At 47.3% G+C, this 18,799-nt stretch overlaps 1 protein-coding gene across 13 annotated transcripts in view; it reads left to right on the forward strand.

Annotated features, from left to right (window-relative positions):
- Window positions 1-18,303, forward strand: part of LOC137226116 (bcl-2-binding component 3, isoforms 3/4-like) — a 60,686-nt gene extending 42,383 nt beyond the window's left edge. For 2 of the 13 annotated variants that reach the window (XR_010944189.1, XM_067740263.1), the window contains exon 3: window positions 2,973-9,493. The gene's annotated coding sequence lies outside the window, so the exon portion shown is untranslated. The other 11 variants (XM_067740265.1, XM_067740267.1, XM_067740264.1 and 8 more) reach the window with 11 other exon arrangements.
- Window positions 18,304-18,799: the final 496 nt, after the last annotated feature.

Raw genomic sequence — 18,799 nt, forward strand, 5'->3', positions numbered from 1 at the left:
GGAGAAGGACGAGGGCTCCCACTGTGTAATAGCAAAGACAGAAGAGGGTGGAGGTCCGGGAAGATGGTGGCTCAGTAAAATCAGGGGAATGTTTCCGGGAGTTGAGGTATGCAGGATGTGTTTTGTTAAGAAAAAAAAAAAGAGTAATTTTGTCCTAAAGTAAACGGACTGGTTGTTCCATAATGAGAAAGAGGAACGTGTAGGTTACAACCTGAATGGATATAGAAAGGTACAGAAGGTCTAGAAAAGGGGATTTTATTTGTGAAAGCTGGCTAAGTTTTGGTGGATTTTTTTTATGGATTTATTTATAAGATTTTTTAAAAAGAGTTTTAGTATCAAATATATGGACACAAAACTAGAATTTGTTTTTCTCTCCGTTAAAATGAGAAAATTATTGGTCTGCCCTTCGTGAGAGGTTTGGTAGACTGACCAATGGCCCCCTAAAGGCGGCTATGGCCCAATCTCTGGAACCTGTGAATATGTCACCTTACATGGTGAAAGGAACTTTGCAAAGGTGATTAAGTTAAGGACCTTGAGATGGGGAGATTATTCTGGACATCTGGGGGGCCCAGTGTAATCACAAGGGTCCTTATAGGAGGGAGGCAGGAGGGTCAGAATAAGAAAAAGGTGATATGACAACAGACACTGAAAGAGAGTGAAAGCTAGTTCACTGCTGGCTTTGAAGATTGGGGAAGGGGCCGTGAGCCAGGAATGAAAAGGGCCTGTAGATGCTGGACAAAGCAGGGAAATGGATGCTCTCCTGAAGCTTCCAGAAGGAACCAGCTTTGCTGACATCTTAACTTTAACCCAGTGAGACTGATTTTGGACTTCCGATCTCTAGAACTATAAGATAATAAATCTGTGTTGTTTTAAGCTCCCAAATTTGTTAGAGCAGCAACCAGAAATGAATATGAAGCTGTAAAAGGTTATTCTGTACCTTCTGTGTGGTTTGCCAAGGTAACAAAGATTCTGTTTTGCCAGAATAACTTTTTATGGTTTATGCTGACTTTATTATGTCCCTTATTCTTTAAGAGAACAAAGTTTTCTTACTTAGGAAAGAGCTAAGATTCTTTACAATCACGTTACCTCCTATGCTTATTTTTAAAATCCTTTCTTGTCACTTTAAGTAAGTACCAAGTATTATTTCTCAGGAACTCATGATCCTACCGTATTCAGGTGTTCAAATATCCTGACAACTTTTGATATTTTGTCTTACCCCAAATTGATCCTAAATAATACCTTTTGCACCCAAGACTGTCTTTAAGATTTCCCAAAGGAAAAAACACAAAGGATTTGTTCTCTCATTGTAAAAAGAGAAAAGGCAGGAAATAATTGGGTTTATTTGATGGTTACTACTGATGAGTTGCATAGGAAGAGTTGTTAAATCAGAAGAGATGCTGCTTAGCATGTCCCAGGGTAATAAATCAGTTTGGTAAATTGTAATTAAATTCGGATTTCAGGAACTATATGCTCTGGGGAAAATTCCTAGAGCGTTGTCAATGCTCTCATTGGCCCTGTTGTTTCTTGGTGCTGCTGTACCTGATAGTACAGTCATCCCTCAGTATCCACAAGGATCTGGTTCTAGGATCTCCCACAGATACCAAAATCTGTGGATACTCAAGTCTTATAGAAAACTGCAAAGTATTTGCGTATAACCTACTCACATCCTCCCGTATTCCTTAGATTACTTATAATACCTAACACAATGTAAATGTTATGCAAATACAATGTAAATGCTATTTGAATAGTTGCCAGTGTGCTGCAAGTTCAAGTTTGCTTTTTTGGAACTTTCTGGAATTTTTTTTTTCCAGAATATTTTCTGTTCTCGGTTGCTGGAATCCACAGATGTAGAACCCATGGACACAGGACCAACTGTAGACAACCACAGGAGGTGTTGTCAGGCATAATTTAGCTATTTCCTAAAATGGTAACTCAGCCATAGCTTCTTTAATTTGAATTTAACTACTACAGTGGCAGTTTTCAACTGGAAACTAATATCCTTTACTATGGGCTTATATTAATATGCAGAGGTTTAGGACCAATTCCAGATTTACAGAGTCTCTTTACTTGATATTCTTTATATATTCTTAGTGTATATTATGTCAGGATTACTATATGTTATATCTGAAGATATTTTTCCTCTGAAGATTATGTTCCTCCATTTTTATAAATTAGATATAATGTCTACTCTTCTTTGAAAATAGAGTTACTCGTTATGTTAACAGATATTTTACCTAAAACATTTTCTGGATTGACTTTATTATTTTGGTTTCTGTGCTGTAGAAACAACCAAATTTCCTTGTCAGTTGTATTATTCTTGTTATGAACTCCCAGCCTATCTTTCACTTTTGAAAATGTCAGTAACAGGTTAACCACAGCCATCTTATTTTGTCATCTAAAGGTAGTTTTTTGGGTTTCTCTGATGCTTCCCTGAAAGCACTTACAATCAGCTATAGACTAGAGTGCTTGTCTTTGACAAAGAAGCGCTGTCTCAGAGTCCTGTGGAAAAGGACTGTGCTAGGCACTTTGGGGTACAGGCTTCTGGTGGCCTTATTTAGACAACTGTGAGACCATACCAGTGGGCTGAGTCAGAATTTCTAGAATTCTAGCTGAGACACAGATGAATTCATGAGAATACAAAACCAAAATCCAGGGGAACAAGAATTAGTTACCTAGGACTGAATGAATGAATGAGGGGTGATGGTGGGTTTTGTTTGGAATATTGTTGGTGTTGTTTTAATGTTCTGTTTTCTAGGTATATAAGGAACTCCATTCTCTTTTCCTAAAGCTATCTATAACTCATAATAATTCAGTAGACTATGCTTTGCTAACCAGAAACAAACCATGTGTAAATATCTTATGCTCCCTCCTTGACGGTTCCAAAATTCAGAAAGTCTTGTGAGTATTCTTAATTTCATGGCAATATAATTATTTGCATAGGTTCAATAAGAATCTGTCTTCCTTTTTAACAGGACAAAATTGGAAGCACTGGTTATGACCCCAAGGCTTTGCCTGGAATATCATATTTGAGAATGATGTTCATTTGATCAGAAATGACCTGACACTTCTAAGGAACTAAGGTTGATTTTATGGAGCCAATGGTTACAAAGCCTTCTTGGGAAAACTGACCTGGTACTTGTTTGCCGAGTTCCCAGCCTTACAGGTGAGTAAGGAAGGTCACTTCCTGGCAGGCCCATGAGCCTTAGGATAATTGGGCAACCTTGAGAAGAGAGGAATTTGCTCAAATTTATGAGCACTGCAGGTGAATTTGATGGCAAATCCTAGGCTTGGCTTCCTAGCCTGAAGAGGCTTTCAACAGTCCAATCTGAGATACCTTATTAGAACTTCCAGCAAACGAACGTAAGCAGGCCTATGTGGAAGATCGTCATTCTGGAGGTACCTATGTAAATAGGCCAAATCTACTGAAACCAGCCTTATTTTGTGATCAAAAAAAATCTTTCTTTGAGGTTATCTTTGTCAAAAGAGGGGTATCAAAAAAGAGAAAATTTGTGTTTCAATTATAGCACACCCTTCCAGGTTATCAGACTCTCACCCTGTTTGTTGCCTTTGAGGTTTTTTTCTTATTTGCAATTCTTTGTACATTGCAGGTAGCTGATGACTGTGCAGACTCTGTCTTGTCTGATGAGATTTCACTGACCTCCTTCCCCCACCCCTCATGGAAAAACCAGTTTTGGTACCTTCCTTTAAGTTGGACTGGATCTGTTGCCTTGTCAAAATTGTCGATCCTTACCACATTTTCAAGTCTTTCAGTTTTCTTCAATATCTGACTACAATCTTCCAAACTAACTTTTCAAATTTTTCTCCCTCCTGCCTGACTCAGCATTACCAAGAACTAAAACCTGGCTGCCTGGATCCCTATCAGCACTTCAGGTTGCCGTGCAGCTGGCCTTTCCCCCCAGGATCTGAAGAAGCTCTGCAAGCTGTAGCCTAGTGGCCTGGCAGCAACCTTTAAGGACCCAGCTCCACAGCAGACCATGCGCAGGCTGGAATTCCCCCTGGACAAGCTGCTGCTGGACCACTAAGGAAGGCCAACAAAATACTTGGATCACACGTGCCCGTGAATGAAAGGTAGCCAAGACGACGCACAACATCACCAAGAGTATGGCCATCTTAGCTTTGAGAAACTCAAGGAGTGGTGCTGCATGATTTTCCTCCTCTAGAATCCCCTGGACTGGTGAATTCTCAAGGTTCAACGCCTGGCTCTTTACCTTAATACAATTCTTATACTATTATGTCTCTATTTCAGGCATCCCTCTTTTAAGATATCTGATCTCCAGGACCATAAAACAACTGACCTCTGCCCAACCTCTCAACAGATGCGCCACCAGTTTTAGAAGAACAACACCAGCGAGAACGCTGGAGAGACTGTTTCTTAGGCCCTGCTTCCTGCCCCTTGGGAGACTTATGCTTGCCTCTGAGTTGTTCAGTGACGAAAGATAGTCATCTGGAACGGGGAGGCGGGACTGACATTACTGAGCGTTACCTGAGCTCTGTGCAACTTCAGCAGTGATGCTTGAGAAATCCCCCCTACCCCTCTGTGCCTTGGAAAGGACAAACCAGCTAACCACAAAGGACCACACTGCCCTCAGAGTTTCCAAGGGAAGTCTCAACTCCATCCTTTCTCATGACTCCTGTAAGATTCCAAGATGGCCCCCTTGTTTACCTGCCTCTCTAAAACCCCTGGTCCCCTTCCTTTTCTTTGAGAGGTTCCTCATCAGTGGATGTTCTCCTTATTGCAATCACCTGAATCAATCATCTTCTTAATTATCAGGTGAATTTTTTCTGTCACAGCTCCAGTGAGGACCTCCCTTTGATGGCAGCCGGCACGTTGCCCCCGACTGCCCGGCTGGAATAACAACCAACTGTGCCCTGATACTCTGTTCAGCCCTCCTGAGGACAACCACCCTTTCGACAGCTCAGGACATGAGTAAACAGAGAAGGACAGCATGGCCCTAGTTGCCTCAGGTAGTGTTGGAGTTACAGAAGGAAGCTCTCACGTCCTATGTTGAATGGGACAGCAAGGAATCAGTGTGAGATACTTCTGAGATGAGCTGGGGGTAAACACACCCAGGGATGTCTTTAACATCAGCTGGACAGGGGCCGGGCAGGGCGCAGGCTGAGGCAGAGCTGGACCGCAGCAGGTGCTGCTCACGGGGGAGCTGTCGGACTGACCATTAGGAAGCGAAGGGTGAATCTGAAAGTCAGAAATGCCAGAGGCAGCCCTAAAAGCTGGGAGGAGGGGAGATCCCAAAGAGGGAAAGTCCAGGGGAAAGACTGGCCAGGAAGTAAAAGGTGTACAGGCCTTTAGCCAACCCTGACCCCGTCTGATTCCTCTTCCTGGAGGGGAGCGAGGGCAGGCAGGGAAGGCTCCACTGGGCAGAACATGTACCCTCAGGGGTCTCTGATGGCAGCATGTGACAGGATTCACCACCTCTGCAACTTCACAGGAAGTTGAATCGGAAAGAGGCCTTCCAGATTTCAGCAAGGGCATGATGCTGAGAAGGGCGAGGAGACCAGATGATGTCTCCATTCTGGAACTGTCTCTCTTGTAGCCTGAGAGATCTAGACATCCGTGGTGTTTTTTTTTTTTGTTTTTTTTTTTTAATGTATCAGATATGATTCCCCTTGGTGAAGCAAGCATGTCTGGGGCGAGGTCCTAGGGGACAATGATAGCCAGGAAGCTCGTGAGAATCCTCAGGGCCCTTGGGTATTCTCTGTGCTGTCCCCAGGCCTAGCACAGTGCCTGGGACTGAGGAGCCATTTTAAGAAGCTTAAGAATCTGTACTTACTGTACAAAATTGTGTCCTGGGTCATAAAAAACTGACAAAGTTAGAAAGCTCATTAGAGGCAGGATGAGGGCATGGGTCATGCTGACTATGTGACATGCAGCCAGGAGTCATATTAAACATGTTTATTCACCAGAACTACACTATTTCTACAAGTATATACTAAGCAGAATGGATTCTGGCTAAAAATCATCTCTGTGTATAGCAATGGTAGGACCTCTCTGGGCTCTGGCTCACTTATTATTTGAATAAAACCAGGGGACAGAGAGGTGGATTGACACTCATTGGGCTTTGAACTGTGCTTCCAGAACTGGGGTACAAACTCAGGCCACTAGGTAGTCGGTAGATTAGAATCTAACCTTGACCAATAGGGCTGTGATGGCTGGAAATGGGCTCTGGTCCAGGAGATCATGTGCATTGTCTTGGTGACATCATCCGTAACACCAGCAATTCGAGAGGCCACAACCATTACAGAGTCCAGTTTTTCAGGGGCCACTGGCATCCAAGGGGAATAGGGAGCCTTCAGAGTCTTCTTGGCCCTTGCCTGGACCTGAGTATATTCTGCCAGAAACCTCACATCTGGATGTGTCTGGGTTTCTGTCCTGGCAGAAGTACAGGCCTGTGTGCTGGCTCTTCCCCAGGGAACATGCTGAAGGGGTCATAATGGCAGAGCAAGCCTCCCCTGTCCTCTGTCCTCTGGAAGTCCCTACCCAATGGTACAGGACCTTGTCCAGGGGCTGCTGAATGCAACACTGGCCTGTTGCTGGTATCTGGTCATGCTGGAGGTTCTAGGAGTGCTAAGCTATAATTTATTTAGAATGGAGCACCTTCCTTGAGTTAGGCTGGCCTCTGCCAGCTCCTGTTATTTGGGCTCATATGATAAGGTTTAGCTGAGAGGTTGCCTAGGCTAGCTGTTTGAAAACCCCATCTTTGAAAGTTAAGTGCCCACTCTAAGTGACCAGGGCTGAGTTTTCCTGTCTCTGAGAGCTGTTTCCAGACGCTGTCGTTAGCCTTTGAGGCCCAGTATGTCAGATTCTGTTAAGTTCATCTCTCCAAGCCTTAAAACCTCTTTTAATGTTATCTGTGTCCTGGGAGTTGGTTTCTCACAGAACTAGATTCTTTGAAAAATTGGCAACAGAGCAAAAGTTTTCTAGCAACATGGTGGCCCCGTATATACGTTTGGGAGGCTTCCAAGCCAGGCGGACATGGGTGGGCTGAGTTAGAATAGGCTTGGATGAGGGCAGATAAGATCGTGATTTGGGGAGGATTTTTTGCTAGTTTGGGGGTCCAAAGAATATTCCTTTTATTCTGAGGAAGTCTGTTGACAGGATGGTAATGAAAAAGTGAGGTTTTTTTTGGTTTGTTTTTTTGCGGTACGCAGGCCTCTCACTGTTGTGGCCTCTCCCATTGCGGAGCACAGACTCCGGACGCGCAGGCTCAGCGGCCATGGCTCACAGGCCCAGCCGCTCCACGGCATGTGGGATCTTCCCGGACCGGGGCACGAACCTGTGTCCCCTGCATCGGCAGGTGGACTCTCAACCACTGTGCCACCAGGGAAGCCCAAAAGTGAGTTTTTGAATACCTATGGCAACCAGAGAAGTATTATTCCTGATGTATAAGAGTTTAGCCCCTTGAATGCAGAAACCTGGTCAAGTCAACCTTAAGTATTTTGCATACACATTTTGGGGGAGGGGACACTGGCCCGCACGTAGTGTAAAGACAGGGTCCAGGAAATAACTGTGGGTCAGAACATCAGTCAAGTAGGGCTTTGCCCCTGACCAGGAGGTCTTGAAGGACTACACCTGTGAGTCCTCAGAACCCACCTGGTGTGGTTCAGGCCTCAGAGTATCACCGAAGACCTGGACTGATCCCCGCACGTCCAGAAGACCTTCTCTGCTGGCCCACAGGCCCACATCTGAACTGTTTGTCCTCAGAATGTCCAGCTTAATGGATGGACTGGTTCCTCCAAATTGACTTCATGAATTGAAAATGATTGGAAGTGAATCTCTTACTGTGACCACCTTGATAGCCACCATACAGGGTCTGGGCCTGGTGAGAAAAAATAGAGGCAGGGGTTTGAGGGCTCAAAGTACTTACATGGGATTTGTATGAATATGCAACCTAGTTATATCCTAGTTTCCCTTCCAGACTGATGTCTCCTGTCTTGGTGGACCCAGCCCCATTCAGGGCTGTCCTGTTTTAGCTGGAGCTCCCAGTTTTTCTTCTTTACAATGACATCAGTCCTTGCTGGGTGTGGTCAAGGATTTGCTAACTCCCCATTGTAAGTTTCTTCTAGGTTGTCCTGGACGGAAGACCTGAGCTTCAAAAGATGAATATACTCTTCAAACTCTGCGTCTTGTATAATCTGGTTGAAGGACACCTACCTAGGAGAGTGCTGGTTGCAGGAACTGGACGAGGCTCTATGTTCAAGTATCCAAGTGAGACTGAGACCAACGGTTTCCAGTTGGGTGGCGCCAGGAGCAGTGGGGCGTCCAATACGGGTTACAGACAGCAGCTGAGGAGCTTGTAGGTGTGCTCTCGGTGGCAGAGGGGAAGCCCAGTACAGGGACTCATCTGTGCTATCTGTCTATAGTGGTATGAACCAGAGTTTAGAAGTCTCTTTGACACCCTGTAATTTGTCATGAAAAAGATCATAGTTACCTATGAAAGGTAGCCAGATCCTTTCTGTCCTTGATTTTAGGGTGAAGAGTTGGATCTTGATTTCTGTAAATGACATCTTTCTTGGGGGCTGGGAGGGGATAGTTGGGAAAGAGCATCTATTAAGTTGAGGAAAGTGCATGATTCCCTTGGGTGGTTTGTCCATTTGGCTGGTGGGAGAGTGTGTGTGTGTGTGTGTGTGTGTGTGTGTGTGTGTGTGTGTGGTGCATACAGGTGAGTGAGTGTATGTGAGAGTGAACATGAATGTGTATAAATGTGAGGGAGGTATAGCAGGAGGTGGCCTGTAACACTTACACAGGAAGCTGACTGACCCACCCCAGGCAGTGCATGCTGGGCTGGTCAGAAAGGCAAGAAGATGTTCAGTTGTATTAACCTGTTGTCTTTTACCCATTTCTTTCCCTACCTCTCCAAAATGGGTTGAGTTTGGCAGGTAGGACAAGCCTCAATACAGGTATACCCGACCTCATACTGAAGGGTGACCAATGACCTCTGCCAGAAGAAGGATCCAGGGGTCAAAGCCTTCCAGGGACTAGAATGGAGACACCAAGCCCTCACTCAAGCATCAGACTGGGCTGGAATCTGGCCTTCCCAAGATCCTGTGACGGTGGAAGAGAGCTCAGGGAAGTTGCCGGCTACTGTGGTTTAGTCCCACTGATTCCAGAAAGAATTGTTCAGACCTAGAATGAAGAAGACTCTCTCCAGTCCAGGCATGGTCTGAGTGACAACGCACCATGGTACATGCCCAGATTGGTGCAGCTAGATGCAGCTGATGGACTTGGCACCCGGCCTCCACTTGCCATCAGGGCCTCCAAGAAGGAACTGCAATATCTCCGGCTATTTTAGGAGTGATACAGAAGATGTTATTTGTATTGCCACGGCGTCTGAGGAACGGTACATAAGGTACGTTAAGTGTCCTGGAGATGGCCCAGAGCAAATTCATCAAACTGAAACTTGATTTCTTCCAGGCTGAGGATCTGTGTGTATAGTCTCGGTGTGGCTTCTGCAAACCCCAGTGCATCCAGCCATACCAATTCCATATTCACAGCACACTCTACTAGCCACTCCCAGGATCATTCAAGTAAATTTCCAGTCATTTGTGGAACCAGCCAGGGATAGGGACAGACTATGCCGTAGACAAGTTTCATATGAAAAGAGATAAAAATTATTTTCAAAATATATAAAGTATCAACACTGTAACATCTTCATTAAAAGTGTTTGTAGGGCTTCCCTGGTGGCGCAGTGGTTGGGAGTCCGCCTGCCGGTGCAGGGGACACGGGTTCGTGCCCTGGTCCGGGAGGATCCCACGTGCTGCGGAGCGGCTGGGCCCGTGGGCCGTGGCTGCTGAGGCTGCGCATCCGGAGCCTGTGCTATGCAACGGGAGAGGCCACAGCAGTGAGAGGCCCGCGTACCGCAACAACAACAACAACAACAACAACAAAAAGTGTTTGTAATCTCTTTGTAGATCTAAGTTGATCCAAGTGTTCAGTAGCCCAGGCCTCTTTTACAGTGATTACATCGCAAACCACGTCAGAGCACAGGCCAGATTATGGGTAGAGGAGGTACCGCTAAAAACATAAAATCCCATCAAGTTCACCAATAATCATTACATGCTCTCATTCAAATTACCAAGCAAATAAGCTCTAACACTATGGAATGTTTTAAATTAAAATTACATTAAAACAGCCCAATTTCTATCTCACTGTTTCAAATGTAAGTTCCATCACTGACTGTTTTAACAAAAATGAACTCTAAAGAAAAGTCATCTTGATTAAATTAAAGGACAAATTGCATCATAGAAAGTATTTCTAAGCATGTTGCTATTTGCCAAGCTATCTTATGATAAAAAACTCAGTTCTGCATTTTTGTATGATCTATATTTTCTAAATATAAACCTGTTATACAACTTTATACTTTCCTTGAGTGGAATTGGGCACACTTACACAATTGTATGCTGAATTATAAACAAAACTGAACATTTTCACATTTGCTCTATTCAGCCATAAAGGTAACATAACAGTTGGCAATTCTACCATTAAAGTAATTCATTAATAATTCCCTTCTCCTAAGATAATGAATGTCCTGAGTCACTACTTACACAAGTTTCTCTATAAGCTTATTTATCTTGATTTTTTTTTTTTCTTTCTTTTGCGGTACGCGGGCCTCTCACTGTTGTGGCCTCTCCCGTCGCGGAGCACAGGCTCCGGACGCGCAGGCTCAGCGGCCATGGTTCACGGGCCCAGCCGCTCCGCGGCATGTGGGATCTTCCCGGACCGGGTCACGAACCCGTGTCCCCTGCGTCGGCAGGCGGACTCCCAACCACTGCGCCACCAGGGAAGCCCCTATCTTGATGTTTTAATGTCTTTCCCTGATTCTTATAATTGGGACCTGTAAAACCATAAACATTTGACATCCTGCAGAACTTTTCCAGATCAGTGCAGATCAAACCCTGATTTTACTTTAAATATTACCCTGCTCCATTAAGCAATGAAATCCTTTCCTAAAAGCCATTTCGAAAAGCACACTAAACATTCAAATCTTAAAGTCAAATACAAATACCCAGATACTCACACACTAACAAAATTTTAACAAAACTGATACAATTCATACTGAACCAATCATCTGGGTGTGGGGTGAATGAGGGCAGAGGGAGCTGGGTTCTACCGGGGGTAAATGCAGGCGTTCCTTCCAGATCTACTGCCGTGTACCTAACAGTGTTCCTTCATTTCTTTAAAGATTGATAGGGAGCTTTGCACCAAACAACGGTCTCTCTCTTCCGGTTAAAAAGAAGAAAGGAAAGAAAAAGTCTTAGATTTTCAACTTCCAACTTTACAGTAACCAAAGCTTATGGCTTCTCAACTCTTCCAGGTCTGGCGGAGCTTAGCCTCTGGTTCTCTGAGGCTCAGGAAGATTTGTTCTGCATGTTCTTCTTTGCTCCTTGCTGAGTCATTCGTGAGGCTCGATCACTTCATCTGAGCTCATTTGCCTTTCCCAGGCTTGGAACCGGCATCACTCACATTTCAGTTACCACTGTAAAGTTCCAAGGAGACGATCGATTATTACTTCACTTTTAATTTCTCCTCCTGTTAATCCCTCTCTGTTTTCTACCCCTGCCCCCCCCACAGCCCCGCACCCGTCTTCTAGTCTGTATTCCAGTCCTGCCTACACATCAGAGCACTTCCCCCAACAAGCCGTGCAAGGGCACCTCCTAAGGCCCGTAATGACAGTTGTGCAGAGTCTGAGGGTAGGAATCAAACAATTCACAAAGACTTTAAGACTGTTTTTTAACATCTTGAAGGGATAGTATTAAAATCGCAAATTTTTTGGAAACTACTCTGCACAGGTCCTGTGCCAGAGGCTTCACCTATGTGATTGCTGATCCTAAAGCAAAAGGGAAATGCTGCACTTCATCAAATCAAATGCTACTCTGTGTAACATTAAGGACAAAGAAACCCCAACAACACCTTGTCAGCTGTGTTGTAACCTGACACTGATTGCAGCTTGCATCCTAATTTCAGAGATGTTAAAATGTGAAGGAAAAAAAAAGTGCATCTTAGACTTGATGGTGAGGAGTTGTACAGAGAAAACTGAAGCTCAGAGAGGCTGGGTAATGTGGCCAGAGCCACAGAGCTAATCAGAGGCAGAGCTGGCTTTAGATTGTGCCAGAGTCCATTGCCTCTCCAGACGTTTGAAGGCTTTTTCTCCTGACTGGTTTCCTTTTCCTTGCCTGCCTGTGTCTCAGGAACCAGTCCCTAAGCCATCTGTCCTGGATAAAAGAGCCTCTGCTTTCAGACAACTGACAGAGCTAAAGCAAGTGTCCTTTTGAGACTGCGTCCCCTCCTCACGGTGCCTAATTATAGAGACTGCCCATTCTGCTGTTGCTAGGTTATTTTTGGCAGGGGGAGGGTGGGAGGGGAAGGAGTGATGGCCATGCAGGCTTCCCCTTCTCCCCCAGCTACTGGCTTCTTTATCTCTTACCCTGAGGCAGCAGCGGAGGGGCCATGGCCCTTGCCAAGTGGATTAATAAAAGCTGATTTAGGGGGCTAGAAGCTGCTGGGGAAATCTACCCACCCCTATCCTTATCAGGTCTTCTCGCCCTACTCCATCAAAATGTGCTGCCCCTCTGATCCCAAACTCAACATCACCCCTTAGACTTCAAAGTTTTGTTTCCCTCCGAACTGATGTCCTGTGTCTCCCGAGATGAACTCCCACCTGCCGAGGCCACTTCCCACTTACTTGTTTATTCATTGGATGATTTAATAAATATTTAGTGAGCACCCACTACATAGTACTCTGAAAATGAGTGATAAGCCAGCACACGCATGGTTCCTGCTCTCTTGGGGTTCACAGCCTAATGCGGGAGACGGTTGTCATCAAAGAAGCTTGTAAATTACTGGAGAATGACAAGTGTGATAAAAGTTTCTCAGGAAGCGCTGCAGCTGAGCTAGCACTCCCCCGGTATCCTGTGTGCTCCCCTGCTTTTCCCAACACCCCCGCTCTTGCAGTTTCAGTTGGGCCCAAGTGATTAATTCTGGCCAAGGACCATGAGTGGACACGATGTGTATCACCCCCAGGGAAGGACTAAGAGCTGGGGTGCATCTCCTTCAACTCTCTTTGTTCTGTTTTGATGACCGTGGGCACCATGTAGATGGTGGAGCTACAGGGTTAAGGGGTCTACCCAACCCACACTGAACATTACATTTAGGGGAAATAAGCCTCTATTGTGCTTGTCCACTGAGACCTTGGTTTGACCCCGTAGCTAGTGGTAATTGCCTTCACAGAATCACATGTTCCTATGAGGGAAAACAGGGAGACAACTGACCAGGCAAAGGGCCGGGAAAGGCATCCTTAGGAAAGTGACATTTAGGTCAGGGTCCAAAGGAAGAGTGGGAATTAACTTGGAGAACAGTGTGTGTGTGTTGCGGGGAGCATTCCAGCCAAACTCACAGCCTGTGCAAAGGCCCTGTATACATTTCAGTCCTTATCTTCCTGGGTCACTTTGTTGATGTGACATGGTGACCACACTCTCATTTTTCAGACTTCTCACTTCCTTGGCTTCCAAGACAGCCTCTCGCCTGGCTCCTCCTAGTCAATCAACCAATTCTTCCAAGACTCTTTTTTTTTTTTTTTTTTTTTGCGGTATGCGGGACTCTCACTTCTGTGGCCTCTTCCTTTGTGGAGCACAGGCTCCGGACGCGCAGGCTCAGTGGCCACGGCTCACGGGCCCAGCCGCTCTGCGGCATATGGGATCTTCCCGGACCGGGGCACGAACCTGCGTCCCCTGCATCAGCAGGCGGACTCTCAACCACTGCGCCACCAGGGAAGCCCTCTTCCAAGACTCTCTGATGGAGGCTCTGGATCTTAAGACCCGAGTCTTGCTCCTTGGAGTTCTATGCTCAGCGTGGTGCTCTTTTCCCTCCTCTTCTGTGTCATTTCTCATCCATCTAAGAATTTCTTTCACTTCTATGTTACCAATGCTCTGATAGATATTGATATCTTTAGCCCTGATACTGCTTGTAAGGGTTAAAAAAAAGTATTCTATCACATATGGATTGCATTTCTTGCTCCTCCATGAACATGGCTGACCACCACGTCCCAGTTCCTCGGGGTATGTACCCTCAGGTCTCAGCTCCTGCTCTTTCTTCAGTCTCCCTCACTGTCTAGTCATTGCAGACTCCAGTACACGCCATGTTGCCTCAGGTGTCTCTTCTCATTCTTACTCATCCTCAGTGCTCACCTTAGGCATCACCTCTCTGCCAGGAACCTTTGCCCGTCTGGCATCCTCAGGCAGAGCCATGTGCTGCCCTTCTGGGCATGCCTCCACCGCTGCATGTAACACAGCACATCAGACCCAGCCGCTCTCTCTCCCTCTCTCTGTCTCTCCATCTCTCTCCACCTCTCCATTTCTCTGTCTCTGTCTCTCTCTCTCTCACGGCCCCCACCCCTCTGCACACTTGTTACACTCTCCCCAAGACAGCTGGGAAGCTTTGCCTTTGCATGTGGCACTGACCCCAGCCTATGTCACCTCCCAGCTGCAGGGTCCATGAGCCAGCTTCTAAGCAGCAGCACCTCTGGGACTCGGGACTCACTCCTGCATCCCCAGGAGAAAGTGATTGGGCCACTTTGGGTAAGGGATGATCCATGGGCAAATTAGAGTTGGGGGTAGGAAAGGGACCTCTTCGAGCTGTGGCCAGCAAGGAAATGATACGCATCTCTGGTAGAGCTGATTTAAAAAATAAACCATGAAAGGAAACTTCTAGAAAGAAACACTAAAGCTGGGTCCTCTTCCGCATGTCCTGAGCTAGCCTCTTTGAGTAGCTCCTGTGAAGCTACCTGGGCGGGGCCTTCTTCTGATGCATCGGAGCGTTAATGCTACATTGTGATTCACATGTTTGTTGAAAATCAGAATTTTCTGTCCATTGATTCTTTGCCTGAAGTCCTCTTCTATAAGGGTTCACAGAAATGCTATTGGCTGGATCCCCAGAATTGGCTTCAAGAGAGCCTGAGCTAATGTTCCTTGGGTGGTCCCAGGGTCATGTGGAGGCTGTGTCTTGACTTTCCCCGGGCCCTCACGCCTTGGAGACTGGCTGGTGATCACGGATTCAGATACTCAGGGGATCTGGGTGCTCTCAAGGGGCAAGTGGCCATGCCTGTGACAGCACTGGGGAAAAGGACCAGTCAGCAGGATGCCCGGCTAGGCCTGGAGCCCCAAGGAGAAACCCAACCAAATGGCCGTCCCCCAGGAGCACGTAGTGAGAGATACACATAAATGACCCCCTGATACTTCATCCCTTTTGCTGCTTTGTGTATCTTCATAGAACTCTAAATCTGACATGCCATGTAGTTTACTTATTTATTTAATTTATGTTTGTTTCCCTCCCATACACTCTGAAATGCAGATTCCATAAGGGTGGGGATTTTTTTTTGTTTGTTTCTTTTGTTCACTGCTACACCCATAGGGCTGAGGGCAGGTGCATAGTAGATACTTAAGTATTTGTTGAAGGAATGAAGTACTAGGAGTAAGGTCTGTGCCAGGTGCTGGAGAAGTTTAGTCCATCCTAGGGATTCTGAGACGGCTTTCTGCAGCCAGTGTGCCTAAGCAGTGTCTCTCAGCACTAGCCAGGTGAATCCAGGTAGGAGGAGGAAGGAGGGTGTCACAGGCAAAGGCTCAGAAGGAGGGAATATCCTGACGTATGCTTGGACTGGCTGCCCTCAGTGAAGAAAGGCTTCTGGATGTGGGTGCAGCTGCAGCGGCTGAGCGTACAGGGACCCAGGCATACAAATACTGAGTGGGTGAAAGTCGAGCTTTGGGGTGGGTGAGGCTGGGTGACACACCGGCACTCACTCCTGTGTTGGAGCTCAGCATAGGCCCAGGAGGAGCGTGTGCCATGTGGGGGCCTCTCCCAGTAACCGGACAGCCAAGCCCCTCTTGCAGTCAATCCCACTAGACACAGAGCAGGAGTTCAGTCTGTAACAGGAGAGGCTTAGGATCTCGGTCAGCAGAGGGACAGAAGGGGCCAGGACCTGGCGACAGGCACCCAGGTTGGCACAGGATTCCAAATCAGGGAGACAGTGAATGACGGCGACTTCAATCTATCCCTCGTTTTGACTGGGGTGGCTCGGCCCCTGCCACAGGGAGATGCTGCTGGGAAAGCGTTCCCTGCAGAAGAAGGCTTCGTTGTTCTCACTTGGGATGGTGCCCTTGCTCCGCTTTTAGCCCGATGGCAGCAAAGCCCCACCCTCAGCTACTGAGGTATGAATGTTCCGTTTACAGGCTCGCTCTCAGCCTCTGTCTCTGAACGCTACTCCCAGGAGAAGCCGGGTCAGTCCACAGGCTGAGCCCCGCAGGCTAAGCCTTCCCGTTGAACCCGGGTCCTGAATCACGTCACCACCTGTCCTCATAGTGAATTCCCCTCTCAGGCCTTTGCTGCCACTAGCCCTCATTTGGGACCGCCTCAGTTCATCAGAGATGCCCTTGGCATGCTGAAGGTCAACAGGCCCAGGGGGCCAGGGTCAGAGTTGCTTTTGTTCTGGGAGGCTTCTTGGCCCCGTGCATATGTGCCCACTGTCTCCAGGCCAGCTCTGCAGAGCAAGGGCACAGGGCAGTGATGTTGAACCCTGTGGCTGCTGCATCCTCAGAGACCACGCTGTGGCCTGCAGTGCTCCCAGGCGTGCACACCACAGAGTGGCCCACCCAGCTCCTGCTGGGGCAGGAGGCCCCTCTGCGGTCAGCCTGGGGCTTGCACTTGGTTCTGAGTTGGCAGTTCGCTTACACCCTAACTCCTGTGCTATGATGGCCCCTCCAGGAAGCACCCTGTCTAGACCCGCAGCTCCTACAAAGTCTGCCCTGTGGCCCCGGGATCCAAGGGCGGATCTGGCAAAGCTCAAATGTGGGGTGGGCCTCAGCTAACCTAGATGCCCCCTCTGGTTGGCACGGATGCAGCTGCCTCCCAGGCAGGTAGAGGCAGCCTCTCTGCAGAGGCCTGAATAAGGAGTAGGGGCGGGGAGGCCGGGGGGTGGAGCAGTAGCTTCCCTCTTCCCCCCACCTTGCTCTGTTTTATATCCTGTCTGCTTCCCCCAGATTGGGGCACACACTGGGTTGCTTTGCTCCCTCGCTCCCCTCTCTCTGCCCTCCGCTAAGCTACTCACTATTCCCTGGGCTGGCTCTTCCCTTGTCTCCACACGGGATGGGGAAAGCACATTCTGCTGAAAGCTAACTTAGGGGCATGGGGTGGTGGGCTGGATTAAGTAATTTAGAATTCTTTTTCAAGGTGATAGTCTGACTTTCAAGACTTTTTTTTTTTCCCTGTGGAAGTTGAATAGCACATAGATTTTTTTCTTTATTTAACTCTAGTAACAAATCCTAAATTTTCCCTAGGCAGAAACCACACAGACGAAGGTGGAAGTTCCAGGTCTCACTAATATTTTTCAAACCCATCGCATACTTTTCTACTCATACATTCATCATGTACAAAGTTCTTGCTCCAAAAAATAATAATAATAATAATAATTTAAAAGTTTTATTTGGCTGCTTGAGAAAAAGAACTGAAATCTCCTCTTTGTTTCCTGCTTCATATTTTCTGGATAATGAATGAGTCACACCATGAAGGAGTCTGTTGGGAGCAGCCCTTTATTCTCGTGTCTCAAGTCCCACCATCCCTGCTCCATTTCTGGCCTCCCTTGTAACCCCACAGCTGTCCTACATATTCCAGAAGAATGTGGGGTTTCTCCCTCTGGTTGTCTGCTGTGGAGAAACTGTTCCCCAGGAGACGATGGCAGGATGTCAGGACACAACTGGACCAGTTGTGCCCTGCAGTTGTCAAGGGGACACAAATGGAGGTCACATCTTCCCCTGCACTCTGCTGTCTGGACATTTGCTTGGGAAGCAGGGGGGTGATGAAGGAGAAATAAGTCACATTTCTTCATACCTGCCTGTGATCACTGAGTATTTATGGAACACCTGTTGTGTGACATCCAAGGGTTAGGCTGGAAGAGACGATTGTGTCTCCAGCTCCGTGGGCCTCCCTCTGTAGGAGGATGCAAACCTTGCACTGGGAACCGAATCACTGCGGCGCTGGAACAGCAACTCCATGCGTGTAGCCTCAGTCGTCTCCTCCCTCACCCACTCCCATCCCAATCTGCATGGGAACCGCCGCAGCACCCTTCGCCTTTCATCCCATCTCTGAGACCCATTGGTTAAAAATCTGGGCCTTGGCTTCTGAGTGACCAGTTCAGATCCTGCCTCTGCTACTTAACTAGTTGTGTGACTTCTGTTAATCTCTCTGAGCCTCAATTTTCTCGTCTATAAATTGGGGATCACACTAGGTCTCCCGGGCTTCCCTGGTGGCGCAGTGGTTGAGAGTCTGCCTGCCGATGCAGGGCACATGGGTTCGTGCCCCGGTCCAGGAGGATCCCACATGGCACGGAGCGGCTGGGCCCGTGAGCCATGGCCGCTGAGCCTGCGCGTCCGGAGCCTGTGCTCCGCAACGGGAGAGGTGACAATAGTGAGAGGCCCACGTACCGCAAAACAAAAAAAACCAAAAATCAAAAAAACTAGGTCTCCCGTCATAGGGTTTTGTGAAGATTAAATGAGATTGTGTTGGGAAGGGGTTTAGCTAGGGACCTGGCTTGTCAGGAGCCAAGGATTCTGTGATCCGTCACCTGCCTGGAGTCTGTAGCCAACTCTGGCTGGGAGCTCTGAGCTGCGGCAGAAAGAGGAGGGTCTGCAGCCCTGGTTGGGGAAATAAGACCAACCCACGGGGAGAAAATAGAGGACAAATTAGGAGCTAAATGGTGATATGGACCACAAACAAATT

Source organism: Pseudorca crassidens, chromosome 6, assembly GCF_039906515.1.
Source record: "Pseudorca crassidens isolate mPseCra1 chromosome 6, mPseCra1.hap1, whole genome shotgun sequence".
Classification (NCBI taxonomy): domain Eukaryota; kingdom Metazoa; phylum Chordata; class Mammalia; order Artiodactyla; family Delphinidae; genus Pseudorca; species Pseudorca crassidens.